General features: G+C 49.5%; 1 protein-coding gene across 2 annotated transcripts in view; it reads left to right on the top strand.

Moving 5' to 3' along the window:
* Nucleotides 1-22,225, top strand: part of STK40 (serine/threonine kinase 40) — a 51,236-nt gene that overhangs the window by 2,502 nt on the left and 26,509 nt on the right. The window contains exon 2 of one of the 2 annotated variants that reach the window (XM_017884492.1): nucleotides 16,040-16,189. The exons of the other annotated variant lie outside the window; for it this stretch is intronic. The gene's annotated coding sequence lies outside the window, so the exon portion shown is untranslated. The remainder of the gene's footprint in view (nucleotides 1-16,039; nucleotides 16,190-22,225) is intronic. 2 annotated transcript variants of the gene reach the window in all.

Below are 22,225 nucleotides of genomic sequence, written 5' to 3'. Positions count from 1 at the left end.
AAAAAAAAAAAAAAAAAAAAAAAAGAAGAAGAAGCTAAAAGCAGCAGCAGCAGAGTGCTGTGGGAGCCCAGTGGAGAAAGGGAAAAAGGTGCTAGCTCAGCCTTGGGGGTGCGGTAGGGTCGGGAGTGTGCCATGGGAAGGCTTGGCAGAAGTGATGCTGGAACTGAGTCTAAAAGGAGAGGAGGAGAGGCTTAGCTAGGTGAGAATGAATACTTAGAGGGTGAGATAGACAAGTAAACTCATAGTTTATTCCAGAAATCTCAGCTTGTTCAATCTAGTGGTATGGAAGTTGATATGGTACAAGTGAAGCAGTATAGGTGGATGAAAGAATGCCATATTAACAATTTGAGATATCATGCCCAGGGCAGCCAGGAGCAAGTGAAAAGGTCTGAAGCAGGGGAATGACGTGATTGGTTACATATTTTAGAAAGATTTCACTGGAGTCCCAGTAGAGGAGGGAAGGAGGAAGACAGGAGGGACTGAAGGGCTAGAGAACTCTTCAGAGACAAACCTAGGCTTCTGAGAGGAGAGCTGGTGCTGGGGCGATGGATGTTTGCTGAGGAAGCACCATGTGCAACCAGTGCCAGATGGCAAGCTCCCTGCATTGGCCTGGGCTTCTCTGCCTGGCGCAGAAGTGCCTGGCACATGTGCCCCTCTCTTCCTGGGATTGCAGGTTGCTTGAGCATCTGGGGAGATAAGACTGCCCTCTCAAAGGCCAGTTGTAAAGGATGCTGTGTTTGCTAACTTGTGCTTTTAATTTGACCTTTGGGGAAGGCAGTAGATTGTACAGTTAAGAGCGTATTTGAGGCCACGTGTGATGGCTCACACCTGTAATCCCAGCACTTTAGGAGGCCGAGGCGGGCAGATCACCTGAGGTCAGGAGTTCGAGACCAGTCTAACATGGAGAAACCCCTTGTCTACTAAAAATACAGAATTAGCTGGATGTGGTGGGACATGCTTGTAATCCCAGCCACTCAGGAGGCTGAGACAGGAGAATCGTTTGAACCCGGGAAGTGGAGGTTGCAGTGAGCCAAAATTGCGCCATTGCACTCCAGCTTGGGCAACAAGAGCGAAACTGTCTCAAAAAAAAAAAAAGAAAAAAGCTTATTTGTCTCTGCCATCAGACAGATCTATGTTCTACTCCTATCCATGCTGGTCGCTAGGGGTTACTTACTCTCTCCATCCCAGCTTTCTCATCTGTAAAATGGGGACAATAAGAGTACCTTCCTAACAGGGCAGTTGTGAGGAGTAAGATGTTACAGGATGAATACTTAGCAGACACTGAATAGTAAATGTTAGCTCTTATTACAGGCTACAGGAAAGAACTTAGGAATTAGTTGCAGCAATTCATGGCAACTAGAACTATGTCCCATTGAGCTGTCGGAAGTGTCCTGAGGGATCACAAGATCACAGAATTTTATTTTATTCTTTCTGAAAAGAAAATCTTAGGGGAGTTTACCCAGTCTGTATGGGAGCCATGCAGATGATTCAGCTTAGCTCTTTAAAATAACTATTTTTAAATATAGAAGTAGGACTGCTGAGAAAAAAATAGTACTTTAAAGTATACATGGGTTGGCCAGGCGCGGTGGCTAATGCCTGTAATCCCTGCACTTTGGGAGGCTGAGACAGGCAGATCGCTTGAGCCTAGGAGTTCAAGACGAGCCTGGGCAACATGGCGAAACCCGTCTCTACAAAAAATACAAAAATTAGCTGGGCATGGTCATACGCACCTGTAGTCCCAGCTACTAGGGAGGCTGAGATGGAAGGATCTCTTGAGTGCAGGAGATCGAGGCTGCAGTGAGCCAAGATTGCACCACTGCATTCCAGTTCAGGTGAACAGTGAGACCCTGTCTCAAAAAAAAAGTATACGTGGGAGAAAATGTATTTAGAATTTCTTCTCTGTGTGTCCCTGCTAGCAACCCTAGTCTGGTACCTGATTAAGCAGCATCAAGAGGCGTCACACACGCTGATGAGTGTGGTAACTCAAAATATAGAGCCCTGATTCCACATACATGAGCTCCCATGTGTGGCTGAGGCTGTGCTGGGTCCTGGGGGCAGGAGGAGGATGGAGAGGCTGGCCCTACCATGGGGAAGGTTGTGGTCTAGCAGGATGGGGCAGGCTTCTAACCAATTAACATGTGCACAGTTTGGCAAGTCTCTCACAGAAGTCTGCAGCATGTGGGTGACCCCAGTGGAAGAAGTGATTGAGCTCTAGGATAAGGAGGAGACTGGGGAGAACTTCAGAGAGCCCTTAGAACTTGGACTGGGACTAGGCACAGCAGCTCACGCCTATAATCCCAACACTTTGGGAGGCTGAGGCAGGAGGATCGCTTGAGCCCAGGAATTGAAGACCAACCCGACCAACATAGTGGAACCCTATCTCTACAAAAATTAAAAAAGAAAAAATTAGTTAAGCGTAGTGGCACGTACCTGTAGTTCCAGCTACTTGGAAGGCTGAAGTGGGAGGATCATTTGAGCCTGGGAGTTCCCAACTCCCAGTAAGCTGTAATCACACCACTGCACTCCAGCCTGGACAACAGAGTGAGACCCTCAAAAAAAGAACTTGAACTGGATCTTGAAGAATGAATAGAGTTTTCTGGGGGTCTATTAAGCCCTCCAGGCACGGGGAGCAGCCTGGCACAAGCATGGATATGTGGTAATTCATGTGTCACTTTAGGAACCACAGGAGTTCTAGCCCAGAGTGTGAAGGGACAGACTGCAGGACGTGCCTGAGAGGTAGGCAGGCACTAGGGCTCAGATGCTTGAATTTTGTATTCTGTTGGTGATGGATGCCTTGCATTAAGTGGAGGAAACATACCATTAGACCTTCATCTGCTTTGGAGGATGGAGTGGGTCGAGGGGAGGTTGGAGTCCCCATAGGAGGCTGTTGCAGTAATCCCAGCAAGGGCTGAGAGGGGCTTGGATCAGGGCAGAGGCAATGGGGTTGAGAAGAAGAGCAGAGATGAGCTGTTTGGGGGGAAATCAACTGGACTCTGGGAGTGTCTGGAAGTGATGCCAGAGGGAGGAGGAATGGTGACAGTGACCTTGAGGTCCTTGGTTTTGGTGACAGAGTGAATGATAGTGCAGACACAGGGATGGCTCAAGGAGAAGATAATGGCCAGTGAAATCTGCCAGCTTCATTCAGTAAACCCTGGGCGCACCTTCTTGGGAAAGGATCAGTTGGAACGTCTTATAGAACCCTGTCTGAACTTGGGCCAGGCTTCCCTTTGCTTTCACCTGAGTCAGCACCAGGGAGAAGGGCAGCTTTCCGTCCTTCACCTTTCCTCTGCCCAGATTTAACCAGGGAGGTGAACCTCTTCACGTTTCACATCTGTAAAATGATAAATCTTCAGCTTTCCAATGGCCCTGAGAGCAACCCTTCCCTCTGGCAATATCCACCCCAATTCAGCATACTACGGGGTCCTGAACAGCAGAGACCCTCAGGGAGAGAGGCTTTCTCTGTGTCCCCTGGAGATCTGATCTAGAGAGAGGTCTGGAAATTGAAGTTGCTGCCTGATGCTGGCTCAGCAGATTCAGCCCCTCAGGAAGGATTGGTATCTGCCAGAGGCCACCCAGGACTTGCTCAGAACCTTTAGGGAAGGGAGAGAAAGCTGCCCAGTGTCCTTGACCCTTGAAGTTCTAAGGGAGCCAGAAGCTGTCCCTCAGCTGGATTGGACTAGAGCAAGGGGTGTGCTGGTGGGCGGGCCTTCAAACAGACCCTTTGGAATTTGGGAGATTTTTTTACATGATTTGTCCTTGGGTTTGTTGTGTAAAGAAAGTAAATGAGAAAATGGTCTGAAATAAGAGCATTTCTTTCTCCTCCAGCTGCTCAGGTGAGACTCTGGCCTTGAAGGTAGCCGAGGGCCCACAGCACCCCCAGCGTATCCTCCTAGGCTCTGTAATCAAGATCCAAGAGAGGAAAGGATGGAATTGCTTGCTGTAATTTACTTACCGTCTTAGAGATAGTTCCACTTCGGTACATGCAGGTCTGGGTCGTTTGTGGCTATGATGTGTCCCACTGCGAATGTAATTTATTCAACAAACTCTCTGCTAACACTTGGGTTGTTTTCTGTATTCTACTCTCTAAACACTTCTGCTGAAGTGACTTTCTTCATACATATGAGTTTGCCCACCTTAGGTATCATCTGCAGGATAAATTTCTAGAAGTGAATTGCTGCCTCAAAGACTATCCTTTATTATTATTATTTTTTAATAATTTCTAGGCCTCCTTTTAATAAATTGGGGCAGCCTTATTTTTCCCCCAGCAAGTGAATCTATTCTTTTGGGATGAGGTCGTACTTCCTGAGGGGAACGCAGGTGTTCCCTCTCGCTAAAGAGGCTACAACCCAGGCCAGCCACGGTGGCTCACGCCTGTAATCCCAGCACTTTGGGAAGCCAAGGCGGGCAGATCACAAGGTCAGGAGATTGAGACCATCCTAGCTAACACGGTGAAACCCTGTCTCTACTAAAAATACAAAAAATTAGCTGAGTGTGGTGGCAGGCGTCTGTAGTCCCAGCTACTCTGGAGGCTGAGGCAGGAGAATGGCATGAACCCGGGAGGTGAAGCTTGCAGTGAGCCAAGATCGCGCCACTGCACTCCTGCCTGGGCGACAGAGCAAGACTCTGTCTCAAAAAAAAAAAAAAGGCCACAACCCAATGGTGTTCATTCTGTCCTGGCCATGACAGTCAGTCTTGGGTGTGAGTTCAGGCTCCCCAGAGCTTAACAGTCCACAGGCCTGATGGTTTCAAAGGAACTCTAGTTGTTGGAAAGCAGCAAAAGTAGAAGAACTGAGAAGGGGTCTTGACATGCAGAATAAAGCTGTCCCCTCTAAATATGTTTACACACTGCCATCTACTTGGCAAAAGACATAGAGGATCTTCAGCTTTTAGAAAGTCTGTATGCAAGGGTCCAGAAGGCAGAGAGAGTGGACTGGTCATTGTAGTGGGAATTGGCAAGAACAGGACTGCTGTGCTTGTCATTTCTCTCTGGGGCAGAGCTGATGTGAGGTGTGTTGAGGGGACAACAGTGCCTCTAGGGAGAAACTCAGTTCAGCGCCTTGGAGACCTTGGACCTGGTGTAGCCCAGCATTCCATGGGGCTTTTGGAATCCTGTTGCTGGCATCTGCCAACTCTAGGGAGCAAGAGTCCTGCTACTTTTTGCAATAAGTATGGCACTCCCAGCATTACTGAGTTTGGGGTAAGTTTCATAGTGTGTGTTCTTTTCTGACTCCTGGAGTGGGCCCTTCTGAAAAAACAGGAAGGAAACCAGCAAAAAAACAAGGAGGCCCGGCCAGGTGCGGTGGCTCACGCCTGTAATCTCAACACTTTGGGAGGCTGAGGCAGGCAGATCACAAGGTCAGGAGATCAAGACCATGCTGGCCAACATGGTGAAACCCCCATCTCTACTAAAATACAAAAAATTAGCTGGGCGTGGTGGTGCGTGGCTGTGGACCCAGCTACTCAGGAGGCTGAGGCAGGAGAATTGCTCGAACCCAGGAGGCAGAGGTTGCAGTGAGCCAAGATCAAGCCACTGCACTCCAGCCTGCTGACAGAGCAAGATTCCGTCTCAAAAAAAAAAAAAAAAAAAAAAGGAGCCCCACCACCTAGCAGGTCCTTTGCAATACTGCAATACGTTATTGACTCTAAGGAAGTAAGGGTTGTCTCTTATTTTACAGAGAACACCCAGACTCAGAGTGGGGGTAAACAGCCTGTCCACTATTACACAGCCAGTAAGGGCAGAGCTGGGATTTCCAACTCAATTTGTATGACTCTAGAGCCCATGTCCCCTTCCTCCATCCTGGCCGGGCTCTGGCCCCGGGGAGTCCAGCCCACATAGAATCTTGGACTCACAGAGCCAGCCCCAAAGCTGAACCAGTCCCTTTCTTGCCTGAAGAATGGAAACCGCCACTGGCTTGAGACAAGTCCCTCCCCGACCTGCCCTATGGGTAGTGGGCAAGGAGACTTGCAACCATGTCACCCAGCAGTTAAGGGCCTAGGCTCAAATCAGATGTGGCTTCAGATACTGAAGTGAGTGACCTTGAAAAAGTCACTTCCTGTCTCCAACCCCAGCTTCCTCCTCTGTAAAATGGGCATAACAATTCTTGCACTTAAGATAGTCATGAGATACAAGGCTTTATGGCCTGTAGCACGTTCAGCCTGGTGCATGACAGGCAGACAAGACCCAGGGGCCAGCTCTAGCAAGGCCCAGGTGAGTTCTTGCCAGTGAGCCTGTGAGTGTCCCAAAAGAGGCATCCTGAGCCAGTTTTCAGCCTTTATGGATGCCAGGTCGCAAGCAGAAAGTTCCTTACAGGCATGTTTGCAGGCTATCTGGAGAGCTGCAGGGGTGTTCGCTTTGTCCTTCTGCCTCTCACTCTTTTGCTGCACCATTGCATTGGCACACAAGCTCACACATCCAGGGCACTTATGCTTACACCTCTTCTCAGGCCATACTCTCTCAAGTCCACCTTCTCTGAGGCCCAGCCTCGCCTGATTCCACTACTACTATTTTTTTTTTTTTTTTTTGAGACGGAGTCTCACTGTGTTGCCCAGGCTGGAGTGCAATGGCATAGTCTTGGCTCACTGCAACCTCCGCCTCCCAGATTCAAGCAATTCTCCTGCCTCAGCTTCCCGAGTAGCTGGGACTACAGGCGCCCGCCACCACACCTGGCTAATTTTTCTGTTTTTAGTAGAGACGGGGTTTTGCAATGTTGGCCAGGCTGGTCTTGAACTCCTGACCTCATGATCCGCCACCTTGGCCTCCCAAAGTGCTGGGATTACAGGCGTGAGCCACCACGCCTGGCTCCACTACTACTCTTAATAATTCTAATGGGTTCAGAAAATCTTTAGATTTTAAAAAATTATTGTTGTTGTAGTAGTTTATGGTACAATAGTTAAACAATACGGGAGAATATATAATAAAGCTCTCCCTCCCCTCTTTGGGCCCTTAGTTCTATTGACTGGAGGTGTCCACTTAAATTTCTTCTAGGCTGAGTGCTGTGGCTTATGCCTGTAATCCCAGCATTTTGGGAGGCCGAGGCTAGTGGATCATGAGGTCAGGAGTTCAAGACGAGCCTGGCCAAGATAGTGAAACCCTGTCTCTACTAAAAATACAAAAATTAGCCAGGTGTGGTGGCACCTATAATCCCAGCTACTCGAGAGTCTGAGGCAGAGAATTGAACCAGGGAGATGACGGTTGCAGTGAGATTGTACCATTGCACTCCGTCTAAAAAAAAAATTTCTTCTAGAAGATTCCTATGCGTATTCAAAGGTGTGTATAATCTTTTTTAACCTAAATAGGATTATGCTATACATATATTCCTGCAGTGTGCTTATTTTGGTAACATAGACATCTTTATCAGCAGGCGTGGACCTAGTTGGAAAGGCTGCATAGTATTCCATTGTCTAGATGAATATGATTAACCAGTCCTCTCTGGATGGCCATTTAGGTAGTTTCCTGCCTTGGGGGCATGTGTGGGTGTGTTGATTTTTATGGTTTTGTTTTTTGCTGCTACACGTATCTCTATAGGGACCCTTGTTGAGCACATTATCTTTGTGAACCTGTGTGAGTATATCTGCAGGATCCATCCCCAGAACTGGCATTGCTGGGCCCAAGGCAGGTACATTTTCTTTTTCTTTGTTGGCTATGGTTTCACCCCTGTTTTCTGCATACCATCTGGGCTTGTGCAGAGCCTGGGAGGCCTGAGGTGGACTAGACCCTTCTCGAGACATACATATAAGCAGACACATAATGAACACGCCCTCAGTGCATGGACATAGTCTTGCAGTGGTGGCTCCTGGCCCTCGTGATCTGCCACGTCCAGCTCTTGGTGATTCAGAGCAGGGGAGGCCAACAGAGGAGCACTCTGAAGGGACCTCCTGCTGTTGGCCTTTCTAATCATACCAGGCAGCCTGTTGCCCCTCTGAGCAGCCATAGCCCTCAGCATTCAGTCAGACTTCAGAAAGTGAACTGTATTGTTCACTGTCAAAGTTGTGAATTTTTTTTTTTTTAAGACGGAGTATTGCTCTTGTTGCCCAGGCTAGAGTGCAATGGCACGATCTCAGCACACTGCAACCTCCGCCTCCCGGATTCAAATGATTCCCCTGCCTCAGCCTCCCTAGTCGCTGGAATTATAGGCACCCGCCACCATGCCCAGCTAATTTTTGTTATTTTCAGTAGAGACAGGGTTTTGCCATGTTGGCCGAACTGGTCTCAAACTCCTGACCTCAGGTGATCCACCCGCCTCAGCCTCCCAAAGTGCTGGAATTACAGGCGTGAGCCACCGCGCTCGGCCTAAAGTTGTGAAATTTAATTTAATTTTTAACAGAGGCAGTTAAGGAAAGGCAATTTGCTGGCCCCAGTCCAGATTGCCTTTCTCACAGGATAATTGTGGTGATTTTTGCTATTGAGAACAGTATGAAGAGAATCGCAGGCACCTAGGCCTAGCCTGGCTGGGCTTTCCTCTCTGTCACTCTGGAAATCTGGGATAGAAGGAAGGAAACGTAACATTTCTTTTTTTTTTTGAGACAGAGTCTCACTGTGTCACCCAGGCTGGAGTGCAGTGGCACGATCTCGGCTCACTGCAGCCTCTACCTCCTGGGTTCAAGTGATTCTCAAGTGATTGTCCTGCCTCAGCCTCCTGAGTAGCTGGGATTACAGGCGTCCACCACCACACCCAGCTGATTTTTGTATTTTCAGTAGAAACGGGGTTTCACCGTGTTGGCCAGGCTGGTCTCAAACTCCTGACCTCAGGTGATCATCCTGCCTCGGCCTCCCAGTGTTGGGATCACAGACGTGAGCCATTGCACTCGGCCAGGAAACGTAACCTTTCTAAGTTAAGCATCTAGTGCCTCCTATGTGCTGGGCCCTGGCAATCCTGAAGGGAACCGTTTTTGGGAGTAGCGCTGTCCCCGTCCTCTAGACAGAAGACTGCAGAGCAGAGAAGCATGTGTCCAGGTCACACAGTGAACAGAATGGTGGCTTTTAGACTCAACCAGTGGTTGTTTGCTGCTTTCTCCTTGCCTGATTTGGGCTATTGTGGGTGGTAAGAACTTGAACTCCACATGGGACCCCATGGCAGGCCTTATTCCAGGGCTGAGTCACTGCACAAAGCAATAACTGATGGTTGGAGCTGAGGGGCCTCTTAGTCACATGCCCATGCCAGGATCTCCCTTGTTGCAATCTCCTCTTCTAGTCCAAGTGAGCCAGAGCAGGCCAGTATGACAGGGAAGACCTGCCAGTGACTCAGTCTGCCTTCACTGCGCATGGCAGAAGGCACCCTGCAGAGCCAAGGGGCCACCGCAAACATCCCCTAAGCCAGTGTCCTTGGCTGCTTTCCCAGGCTACTTCTCGGGATGGAGATGCCAGGCCAATACGGCCCAGAGAAAGAGCTTGTAAGTCTGTCCCTTCCTTCTCTGACACCCACACACAGTGACGGATTATTTGTTGTCACATCAGCTGCTTCCGGAGGCCCTTGGGAGGGGAGAGCCAGTGGCAGGTCTGGCAGTGCTGCCCCGGATTCTGCTCTGGTGGCTCTCATCATGACTGCTGGTAAAGCCCTTTGCTCCCAGGAGCAGCCGGCCTGGTTCAGGGCCATGGCGACCGGTCTCTAACTCCATTTATCTTTCCCCCAGGAGAGCCTGCAGAGAAAGCTTCTCTGTGTGCACAGCCCTGAGACTTTTCTTCCAGAATTTCTCTGGGATGCATCCCCTTGGCCAGGGGCCTTTAGCTTCTAGACTTTCTTTGCAGCCTCCAAAGGAGGTCACAGAAAAGCCCAGTGGGGACTTCCTCGGGGCAATGGGATGCGGAGGGATATCACTGATTACACAGTCTCCTTTTGTGGGGCTAACTCATGAACCTTGCCTCCTGGAGGAGACTAGAGCTAGGTCACCAAGCTGCAGACCCTGGAGTTTCAGGCCCTGCCTGGCCCCCAGGCCTGCTGTGCTCTGCACATTGGACTCCTGCTGAGGAAAGGCAGCGGTGGCAGAGGATGTGCTAGGGGAGCAGGCTGGGCGCAGGGCCCTCTTGCTGACCGCCCCTCCCACTTCCCACTGGGCTGAGTCACTTCCTCTCTGGCTGCAGCAGGTACTCTCCCACAGGCTGGGAGCAGAGCAGGCCTCAGGGGGTGGGGTCACCCCATACAAAGAGAGCTCTGGTTAGAAGCAGCCAGTTCACTTATAACCCCCAAGGCAATAAAGTGCAGCATTTGGAGATGTGATATTGTGCATTAGATGATGATATTATGTATTCTTGACAAATTGGAGCTATACATGTCCTGCGTTTTAAAAATGAACAAAATCATCGCTCTCTTTTGGAACAGTGAAGATGACAGCACATGCATGAATCTTTGTCATCAGGGAGTCCTGGCTGAAATCGAGGGATTACTAATCCTCCTCTCTATCCGCCTCCCCAGCCCGTCAGCATCTGTCCTGAGCACAAAACAAATGGCTTCCAGTGGGTTCCTAAGGAGATTGTTCACAGCCACCAAGCTCCCGGGGAGAGGGTGCGTGCCTCCTTTGGGGCTGGCTGTCATTCAGACTCAGCGAAAAAGCCCTCACCAGAGCCTCGACCTGGGCCACAGTCTTTAGGCTTTGCTTTTTCAATAATGGAAGGGGAGAATCCACATCAGAAAGTGGTGCCAGTTAAAGAGAGAATCTGGGAAACACTGGGAATGGTTTCTGGCAAGCGGTGGGTGCCCATCAAATGATAATGAAAAAAAGACATACCTGCAGAGACTTGTCACAGGGAAGCGTCCTCAGCACGGAGCAGGGAGCACCTACCCTTCACCTAGCAAAGACCTGGTGATACTGCCAGCCACAGCATCATTCAGCTGTCCTGTGAAGGGAGGCATACTACCATCTCTGTTTTACAGATGAGGAAACTGAGGCCCCCAGAGGGTAGGTGACTAGTGTAGAGTCACAAGAGAAGTGAGTGTCAGAAGTTGAAAATTGAGCCCAGACCTCCATGACCCCCAAATCCATCTTGTTATCCCAGTTGGCATTTGCGTCACTGGTCCATGGCTTGAAACCCTTGGTTCTCTGAGCTATGAATTCCTCTGGGTTTCCTGGACTGCCTTTGTGGATGGAGAGCAGGTCTGTAGGTGTCCCTGGTAGAAGCATCTAAATGTGAGTATTAAGTGCACCAGGAGTGGTGCCCAGAGTGCTTGTGTCAGGGAAGGGTGGGGGATGCTGCCTCTTGGCTCATGGAGGGATATCTCAGTAACCCAGCCTCTGACTCAGCCCTTTTCTCCAGAGAGGCCCCAGTCAGCAGCCCCTGAAATGCCTCCTTCTGAGGGAAGTATGGCTTATCTCCCTCCCTGCTCACCTGCAGCTTTGTGGCTTGACGGCACCTTGGTTGCAGGAGAATGATTGTTTAGAAGTAAGTCTAGAGGGTACTGTCCTCTCTATGCTTGGCATGCCTGGAACTATGCAGACATTGGGTGGAGAAGGAACAATTGAGGAATCAGTGTAGTCAGGGAAAAAGAATATGGGATACAGCATTGGAAAAGCTGTTTTTATATCCCAACTCTTCCAACAGCTAGCCAGGTGACTTCAGGAAGGTCTCAGAGTTCTGAGTGTCAATTTCTTTTTTCTTTTCTTTTTTTTTTTTTTTTTTGAGACAAGGTCTCACTCTGTCCCCCAGGCTAGAGTGGTACTGTCATGGCTCGCTGCAGCCTTGAACTCCTGAGCTCAACAATCCTCCAAACTAAGCAACCTAAAACTCCCAAGTAGCCGGGACTACGAGCTGTGCCCAGCTTTGAACTCCTGGGCTCAAGTGATTCTCCCACCTCGGCCTCCCAGAACGCTGGGGTAACAGGCATGAGCCACCATGCCCGAGCTCAATTTCTTTTTCTAGAAAATGTTGTGTTTTGTGTGTGTGTTGGGGGACATGATCAGTTGTCATTATGTACCAGCCCTCTACATCCATGGGTTCTGCATCTGTGGGTTCAACCAACTGCAGATCAAAATGTTCAGGAACAAAATGGATGGTTGTGTCTGGACTAAACATGTACAGACATTGTCTTTCTCCGTGCCCTCCCCTCCCCTCCCCTCCCCTCCCCTCTTTTCGGTGGAGTCTCGCTCTGTCACCCAGGCTGGAGTGCAGTGGTGCAATCTCGAGTCACTGCAACCTTGGCCTCCAGGTTCCAGCAATTCTCCTGCCTCAGCCTCCCAAATAGCTGGGATTACAGGCAAACAGTGCCACGCCCAGCTAATTTTTTTTGTATTTTTGGTAGAGATGGGGTTTCACCATGTTGGCCAGGCTGGTCTTGAACTCCTGACCTCAGGTGATTGCCCACCTTGGCCTCCTAAAGTGCTGGGATTACAGGTTTGAGCTACCGCACCCAGTCCTTTTTTTTGGTGACAGGGTCTTGCTCTGTCACCTAGGCCGGAGTACAATGGCACGATCACATGATCTGTGATTACACAGGCATGACCCATGGCACCCAGCCATACTGTTTTTTTCTTGTCATTATTTCTTTTTTTTTTTTTTTTTTTTAGACAGAGTCTCGCTCTGTTGCCCAGGCTGGAGTGCAGTGGTGCGATCTCGACCCACTGCAAGTTCCGCCTCCCAGGTTCACTCCATTCTCCTGCCTCAGCCTCCCGAGTAGCTGGGACTATAGGCGCCCACCGCCATGCCTGGCTAATTTTTTGTATTTTTAGTAGAAATGGGATTTCACTGTGTTAGCCAGGATGGTCTGGATCTCCTGACCTCATGATCCACCTGCCTTGGTCTCCCAAAGTGCTTGGATTACAGGCATGAGCCACCACGCCTGGCCCTTCTTGTCATTATTTCTTAATACAGTATAATAACTACACAGCATTTCCATTGCATTAAGTATTATAAATCTAGAGATTATTTAAAGTATATGGGCCTGGGCGTGGTGGCTCTCGCCTGTAATCCCAGCATTTTGGGAGGCTGAGGTGGACAGATCACTTGAGGTCCAGGAGTTTGAGACCAGCCTGGTCAATATGGTGAAACCCCATCTCTCCTAAAAATACAAAAATTAACTGGGCATGGTGGCATGCACCTGTAATCCCCACTACTCAGGAGCCTGGGGCATGAGAATCACTTGAACCCAGGAAGCAGAGGTTGCAGTGAGCCAACATCGTGCCACTGCACTCCAGCCTGGGTGACAGAGCGAGACTCCATCAAAAAAAAAAAAAAAAGTGTAGCATGGGAGTATATGTACGGGCTATATGCAAATACTACGTTATCTTATATTAGGGACTTAAGCATCCTTGGATTTTAGTATCTGTCAGAGGTCCTGGAACCAATCCCCCATGGATACTGAGGGATGATTATATTCGCAAGTGCTTTGTAAACTATAAAGCCATGTGTAAAAATTAATTATGTTGGTTAATCTGAGAGTGTGAGCTGCCCTTGCGGGTTCTAAGTCTGAAATTCACCACCCAGAGAGGTGCACAGCAATCTACAAGAGACCTGGCAGCCACCTAGTGTGGACAGGTGGTCCACACTAGAGCATGGGTGGTGACCTCAGTTGGATCACACATTCAGATTTCACATCACTCACCTCAAGTGTCATCATTTCACCCCAGGTGTAGTCAGATAAATGCATAGTTAGGCCAGAAGTTCTCTTCAGAGAAGCGAAAGTGGTTGAAATTTTTCTGACCAACAGAAGGACCTTCACACCACAAACCTGGAGTGGCATGGAGGACCTGTCACCAGTGTGAAGGGACAGGCCAGGCTGTCACTCCCACACTCCCCACATCTTGTCGCAGGAAAGCAGATCGTTTGGCTGGATTTGGGGCATTCTCCCACACAGGGTCTGGTCCATCCCTTCGTCAGTGAGGGCTTCTGCACAGCTGCAGGCGTGTTGTGAATAGGTTTAATTTTTCAGTAGGGGTTCCTCTCCAGCAGCAAATGCTGTCTAAGCGTAACCCCTGGTGACCAGCCAGCTTAGACCCCGTTCTGCCTCATGCGTTTCTGACGTGGGACTTCTCCTGGACAGACCATCAAGTGCAGCCCCAGTTACCTACAGCTGTGGCACCCTGTCTCCAGCCGTGAGTTGGCAGATACTGGCTCGTCTGACCGTCTGTACTTCCTTCAGCGTCCCACTCCAGCCACTGACCTCTCCTTGGACATAGTTTTCCTGTGAATCACACTTTGTACCTCTTTATTCAACTGCTTCTGTCTCCTGCCCCAGCAGGGACCATGGTGCCTTATGGATGCCCAGCAAACAGCCCCACACTGTGTTCTCTTCCAGCTTTGCCCGGGCAGTGGGCTGGGTGCAGGGAGGCAGCGGGGGATGGGAGTTGCTCCCTCAGGGGAGCCCACAGCCTGAGATGGGGGAGTCAGACAGATACACCAATGTGCAGCACAGTGGGAGGGGATGGAGGTGTGCTCAGGTGCTCTGGGGGTTGGAGGAGGAGCAGCCAGCTTTGGCAGGAGGCCTTCTGTGAAGACTTTCTGCAGCAGGTGACATTTCAGTGAGGACCGAGGGAGAAGGATGTGCCAATCAGGGAGAGCGGGGCGGGGCAGGGGTGTTCATGGCATACTCGGGATTGTGTCATTTGGTGTGGCTGGATTTAGGGTGCATTTAAGGGCAGTGAGGCTGGAGAGGTAGTCTAGGTCTGGTTAGGCTCACTGAGGAATTGGGGTTCTTCCTGAAGAGCATGGAGCCTTTGGAGGACCTCCACAGTGGGCAGAGAGACAGCAGCCTCCTGGGATCTGATTGCCCAGCCCCACTCACGAACAGGTGACTGAGGTGGGCTCTTCGCATGGCGTGCATCCTTCCTGATCAACCTGCGGAGAGCAGGGCCCCACCATCCTGCACCTGGTGCAGAGAAACCATGTGAAGATGCACTGCAGAAAGACGCCACCAGGTGGCAGGCCCGGAGATTGCATGGAGGCCCCCCCACCCACCATTTCCTTGATATAGCACAGTATTGAAGAGAGGGGGCCATGCAAGACTGAATTCCTGTTCATGCCAGGCTGGTTCTGCCCAACATATATGAGACTGCACGTTCTGCCACTGTTGGCTGTGTACCCACAAGCCACAGGTCCCTCTGAACCTGTGAATCAGGTCTTGGTAGCTATTTGAGCAGGTTGGACTTCCTCCTCTACCTCCGGGGACCTGAGAGTAAGTTACAGACTTCATGACCGTTCACCCCGAAACACTTGAGTATGTATCACCTAAGAACAAGGACATTCTCCCATAGAACCACAATGCAATTTGCAAGTTCCGGAAATTTAGCTGATACAATACTATTATCTAATAAACAGTCTATATTCAGATTTTACCAGTTGCCCAGTCATGTCCTTTATACCTTTTTTCTCCAGGATCACCCATTGTATTTCTTTGTTGTATGTCTTTAGTCTCCTTTAATCTAGAATCATTCTTCAGCTTTTCTTTAATTATCTGACATGGATGTTTTTGAAACATACAGGCCTATTGTGAATGTCCTTCAATTTGGGTTTGTTTCATGATTAGATACGAATTATACATTTTTGGGGGGAAAAAAAAACTGCATGAGTAGATCGGGGCCGGTGGCTCACGCCTGTAATCCTAGCACTTTGGGAGGCCAAGGTGGAGGATCACTTTAGTCCAGGAGTTCGAGACCAGCCTATGCAACATAGCAAGACCTCCTCTCTACAAAAAATTTAAAAAATTAGCCAGGTATGGTGACGTGTGCCTGTAGTCTCAGCTACCCAGGAGGCTGAGGTGGGAGAGTCACTTGGGTCTGGGAGGTGGAAGCTGCACTGCGGTCTGGGTGACAGAGCAAGACCCTGTCTTGGAAAAAAAAAAAAATAGCATAAGTAGGACATGTTGATTAAGGGCATCATGTCAGGAGGCATGTGATGCCAGTTTGTTCTGTTATTGGTGATAGTGACTTTGACCACTTGGTTAAGATTGCAGCTTGCCTTTTAAAAAACGTAGGTATATTTACACACAGTGATTTCACGTCTTTTAACTGTACTGTTCAATTGTTTTGACCAACGCACACACTCAGAAGCTATGTCCTTCGGCAGTAAAAGTTTTACAGCGCAATATATGTGCTCTGCCCTCCTCCTGCAATCCAGCTCCAGGAGATGTTAAGCTGGAGGCACCAGGTCTGAATTCCAGACTTCTCTCCACCACCCACACTTCACCTCCAACTGGAGCATGACCACAGACCCCTTCAGGGAGGCTGGCGGCCTCTTCATCCTGGACAGTCCCTTACTGTGTGCCAAGTAGGTAATTGCCAACATGTGTGTGCTCCTATGTAGCCGCCTGTGGGGATGCTTCTCTGTGTGTAGGGGGGACCCTCCATGCCTTGGCCAGGCTTCAGCTGCTTTGTAGTTGGGTAGACATGAGGACATACTGAGCTGGGGAGATCAGTGGCGACGTTTCATCCACTCAGTTGCCATTCTTTGTTTGTATTCCCACATTCCCTTTGGAAGATTGGGTGTGGTCCACCCAGGTTTGAAACCCATGGGGGTAGAGGGCTACCCTGGCCAAGGCTCTCTGGAACCTGGGTCAACCATTATTTTAAAACTGGACCTCTGGGGCATCTTCCAGGGCTTTAGAACTTAGAACCCTTATGTAGTTCTGATGGCTCTGATGGCCTGACTTTCACTGCCTTGCTGGGAGACCTGGGCTCACATAGCCCAGTAGCTTTAGGGTGAGATGACTTTAGCCCCAAATTGACAGAGTAAGATCAGGTACCCCCTACTCAGGCCGTGCAGTGGGAGCTGTCCCACAGGTGAGGCCCTCTCACCCTGAGGCCCATGCTTGCTCCCCAGGCTTGGCAAAGCAATGAAACCCCTTGCTTTCAGAATCGGGCACAGCTACAGCCTGCGGACGGCGGGGTGCCAGCTGGGCTCTCTTGCTCTCTCCTGGCCTCCTCCCCTCACCCTCATTGTTGCCACACTGAGCTTCTTGTTGAGTTCAGGTTCTAAGGGGACTGGTGCTGACTTGTGAGGATAGAATGTAGAAGAGTTGGCCGGGCATGGTGGCTCATGTCTGTAATCCCAGCACTTTGGGAGGCCAAGGCAGGCAGATTACCTAAGGTCAGGAGTTCGAGACCAGCCTGGCCAACATGCTGAAACCCTGTCTCCACTAAAAATAAAAAATAAAAAATAAATTAGCTGGGTGTGGTGGTAGGTGCCTGTAATCCCAGGTACTTGGGAGGCTGAAGCAGAAGAATCACTTGAGCCCGGGAGGCGGAGGTTGCAGTGAGCAGAGATTGCACCGTTGCACTCCAGCCTGGGCGACAGAGCAAGACTCTGTCTCAAAAAAGACAAAAAAGAAGAATGTAGAAGAGTTAACAGATTCAAAGCTCCAGAGACTGCTAAGCAAGGACGGTTGAGTTCCTGGGGCACTGAGTAGTGGGCCCTGCACCCCGGCCTGTGAACCAGGTGTCTGGGGGGACCTGGGCTCCCAGTCTTCCTGAGACCAGAGTAGCCAGGGCATCATCATCACAGATCTCGCTGTGAAGCCAGGGTCCCTCTGAGCGGGCCCCCTAGAGGAGTGTTTGTGGACCACTCGCAGGCGTGTCTCTGGTGGGACGCACAGCTGTATGATTGGAGGATGGGGCAGGGAGAGGAGGGTCTGTCCCTGGGAACTGTGTCTTTGCTCACCCTACTAGTAAGCCTGCAGCAGCTTCCGGTTTTCTGGGCCTGCCTCTTCATGACGCTTCCTTTGCTTCAGTCAACTGTGGGTAGCATGAAGGGGTGGCAGGAAGGGAGGCAGCCTTGCTCCCTCTTCCCCCGCGAGCGTCTTTTTCGTCTCCCTGCCCGTCTGCTGCCATCCTTCTGTCGGCCTGTGTCTTGGAGCAGTTCCCGTGCCATTTGCTTGAGTCGAATCCTGATGGGGGGAGGGATGGGTCAGGCTGAGCCCACTCATTGTCTGTGCCGCAGCTGCTCCCTACAAACTGTTGTCTAGACCATGCCTGTGCGTAGGCGCGTAGGCAGCGTCTACACAGATGTGACACGCCTCCATGATGCTCTCCAGAGACCTGGGAAAGAAAGAGGAGGCTTACTGTTCCCAGGAAGACAGGGAACAGGGTCAGAAGGGTGGTGATACCAACTTACTACTGGAGGCAGTAGGCAGCGGAGGACAGGCCCAGGGCCACCGACCCTGGCAATGACTGTCACCAACTGGAGGGAGGGTATCCATTCACTCATGGAGTATCTGCTAGGCCAGACAGTGGGCTGCAGTGGTTTTGTATATATGTTTATACATTTGTTTTTCCTTGTGAAATGTTTAGCTGTGGTGGAATTTTTCTGGTGGAGGGGGGCAGACATTGAGCATATAAACACAAATAAATACATAATTACAAAATTTGGAAAGTACTATGGAGGAAAATTACAGACCACCGTGAGTGAGACTAACTGGGACCCACTGGTCATGAGGCTATCAAGGAAGACTTCTCTGAGGAAGTGACTTACATTGAGAAGGATGCGTGGGAGTTAGCCAAGTAAAGAGCAGGAACACAGTGCCAGACACATTACTGCCCAGCTTTTAAAGATGTCTCTAGAAGCAGTTTTACCCTTCTCTGCTTTTATGTGAACGACATTGAATCTGCTTCCAGCATGAGCCTCTTTGGCAGAAGGCCCAGCCAAGCCTAACTGTGGCTTCTGCTCCATCTGGGGACTGTTGGGGCTCAGTGAGTTACACAATCCTAGTTATTCTCAAAATTAAGTCGTGGCTGTGCTCCCCAGTGGCACAGCTCTGAAAACAAATTGGGATGATGGGAGGTGAGCCTGGTAGATTAGACCTGCAGTGCATTGGATCATCCCTCCTACTTTCCGGTTCACCACATATAGTCAGTCTCCTAGAGTTTAGAATAAGGGCCAAAACAGGCCGGGCGCGGTGCTTACGCCTGTAATCCCAACACTTTGGGAGGCCGAGGTGGGCATATCACCTGAGGTTGGGAGTTGGAGACCAGCCCGACCAACATGGAGAAACCCCGTCTCTACTAAAAACACAAAATTAGCTGGATGTGGTGGCACATGCCTGTAATCCCAGCTACTCGGGAGGCTGAGGCAGGAGAATCGCTTGAACCTGGGAGGCGGAGGTTGCGGTGAGCCAAGATCACGCCATTGCACTCCGGCCTGGGCAACAAGAGCTAGACTCCGTCTTAAAAAAAAAAAAAAAAAAGAATAAGGGCCAAAACAATAGCATGTGAGGATTCCACCTTATTGGTGAAGACACACCTGTTCTTAGAGTAGGAGACGGCTTCCAAGAGCATCAGCAAAAACAAACTAAAGGAAAAGACTGAAATATTTAACTACATAAAAAATCAACCTTATTTTAATTTTAATTTTAAAAAATTTTAAATGTTATACTAATTTTATTGAGATGGGTCTCGCAACATTGCCCAGGCTGGTCTCGAACTCCCGGGCTCAAGCAATCCTCCCGCCTCGGCCTCCCAAAGTGCTGGAATTACAGACATGAGCCACTGCACCCAGCCCTTAACCTTTTCTGTTTTTTTTTTAATTAAAAAAAGGTTAAAGATGAAAAAGCTATATATTAGTTACATCCTTACGTAGAAAGAGCTTCTAAAAATCAGTAACACTAATACACGCATAGCAGTAAAAAATAGAAAAAGAATATAAAGGAAATTCGTAAAAGAAATAATAAACACAGCCAGTAAGCGTATGAAACAAATTCAATCTCAGACATAATGAAAGAATTACGGATTTTAAAATGCTATGCTTTTTGTTGCCCACCAAATGGGCCATTTATAAGAGTAAGGAAATAACTGAGTCCTGGTGCAAGTTCTGGAACTCACTCTCCCACACTGCTGATGGGACTGTAAATTGGCATAGCCATCCTAGAAGCAGCCTGGCAACATATGTCAAATACCCTTAAAAACATGCCCCCCTTGTATTAGCCTAATGGGGATTTTTTTTAAATGCGCCCCACTTGACTCTGCAATTCTGCTTCTTGGAATTTATCCAGAGAGAGACAGATAAGTATGACAAGATGTATACTTGTTTTTTTTGAAATGGAGTCTTGCTCTGTTTCCCAGGCTGGAGTACAGTGGCGCAGTCTCGGCTCACTGCAAGCTCTGCCTCCCGGGTTCATGCTATTCTCCTGCCTCAGCCTCACGAGTAGCTGGGACTACAGGCGCCTGCCACCACACCCGGCAAATTTTTTGTATTTTTAGTAGAGACGGGGTTTCACTGTGTTAACCAGGTTGGTCTTGATCTCCTGACCTGGTGATCTGCCCTTGGCCTCCCAAAGTGCTGGGATTACAGGAGTGAGCCACCGCACCCGGCCAACAAGATGTATACTTGTATGTGCGTGACTATTAATTCTTTTTTTTTTTTTTTTTTTTTGAGACAGAGTCTCACTCTATCGCCCAGGCTGGAGTGCAGTGGCGTGATCTGGGCTCACTACAAGCTCCGCCTCCCGGATTGACACTGTTCTCCTGCCTCAGCCTCCCGAGTCGCTGGGACTACAGGCGCCTGCCACCACGCTCGCTCATTTTTTTTTTTTTTTGGATTTTTGTAGAGACAGGGTTTCACCGTATTAGCCAGGATGGTCTTGATCTCCTGACCTTGTGATCCGCCCGCCTCGGCCTCCCAAAGTGCCGGGATTACAGGTGTGAGCCACCACGTCTGGCTAATTCTTTTTAAGTGGAAAGAACCTAGATGCCCATAAATAGGGAATGGTCAGAGAAATCACTGTGTATTATACCAAGGAACCTGTGTAGCTATCTCAAGTGATGTTGCAAAAGAATATTGTGATGCAGGGATGTTAATGGGTTTTTGTTTTGTTTTTTATAGCTTTATTGAGATGTATTTCACATACTATGAAATTTATCCTTAATGGTTTTTGTTTGTTTGTTTTGAGATGGAGTCTTGCTGTGTTCCCTAGGGTGGAGTGCAATTGCACCATCTCAGCTCATGCAACCTCTGCCTCCCTGGTTCCAGCGATTCTCCTGCCTCAGACTTCCGAGACAGGTGCCCACCACCATGCCCAGCTAATTTTTTTTTTTTGAGACAGAGTCTTGCTCTGTTGCCCAGGCTGGAGTGCAGTGGCATGATCTCAGCTCACTGCAACCTCCACCTCCCAGGTTCAAGTGATTCTCGTGCCTCAGCCACCAAGTAGCTGGGATTACAATAGGTGTGCACCACCAGGACCAGCTAATTTCTGTATTTTTAGTAGAGACGGGGTTTCACCCTGTTGGCCAGGCTGGCCTTGAACCCCTGACTTCAAGTGATCCACCTACCTTGGCCTCCCTAAGTGCTGGGATTACAAGCGTGGAGTCACTGCGCCTGGCCTCCCTTAATGTATTTTAGGTGGGAAAAAAGGAAACATAAAATAGCATCACAGTGTGGTCCACGTGTTTGTGATAATAAAACTTTCTGTAAGCACACACACAGTCACACACAGGAAAAACATGCTTCAGTGTCAACACAGCAGTTACATCTGGGAGGTAAGGTCACGGGTACCCTATTTTCTTATTTTTGCATATGTGTATTTTCTAACGTTTCTACAGAGAACATCAGTTACTTTTTTTTTTTTTTCTGAGGCAGAGTTTCACTCTTGTTGCCCAGGCTGGAGTGCAATGACACGATCTCGGCTCACCGCAGCCTCCGCCTCCCAGGTCCAAGCAATTCTCCTGCCTCAGCCTCCCTAGTAGCTGGGATTACAGGCATGTGCCACCAGGCCCAGCTAATTTTGTATTTTAGTAGAGACAGGGTTTCTCCATGTTGGTCAGGCTGGTCTCGAACTCCCAATCTCAGGTGATCCACCCGCCTCGGCCTCCCAAAGTGCTGGGATTACAGGCGTGAGCCACTGCGCCCGGCCTATCAGTTACTTTTATATGAAGAAAAAGACAGGAACAGGCTGGGATTCTGTGTTTTTGAGTCCATTATGGAAGGGTAAAGGCTACACTCCTAAGGTGGATGTCAGGCCTCTATCCTAGGCCACCTCTCACCACTCCCTGCCTCACGTTGGATGCTTCAACAGCACAAACTACCTGGAGTTGGTTGCTTGCATGCCATTTCTTACCTGGGCATGTTTGCTCACTGAGGCCCTCCTACCACGAATGTCCTTGCCCTTTGCCTGGCCCACTCCTGTATCCTTAGGGAAGTTTTCCCGGAGCCCCCCGCCCACACTGGGCATCCTGTGACCCCCAACCTTCCCCACGTGGAACTCGTCTGTACACATCTGTTTCCTTGTCCCGCTCGGACGCTGCTTTGCCAAGGTGTTTGACTTTGGAGAGCTGGAAGAAACAACTCCTCTTTTGTGTTTTTATCTGTTTTTTTTTT

This window comes from Rhinopithecus bieti, unplaced genomic scaffold (genome assembly GCF_001698545.2).
Source record: "Rhinopithecus bieti isolate Rb0 unplaced genomic scaffold, ASM169854v2 scaffold_13029, whole genome shotgun sequence".
Classification (NCBI taxonomy): Eukaryota; Metazoa; Chordata; class Mammalia; order Primates; family Cercopithecidae; genus Rhinopithecus; species Rhinopithecus bieti.
This window is presented reverse-complemented; position numbering and strand designations above follow the sequence as displayed.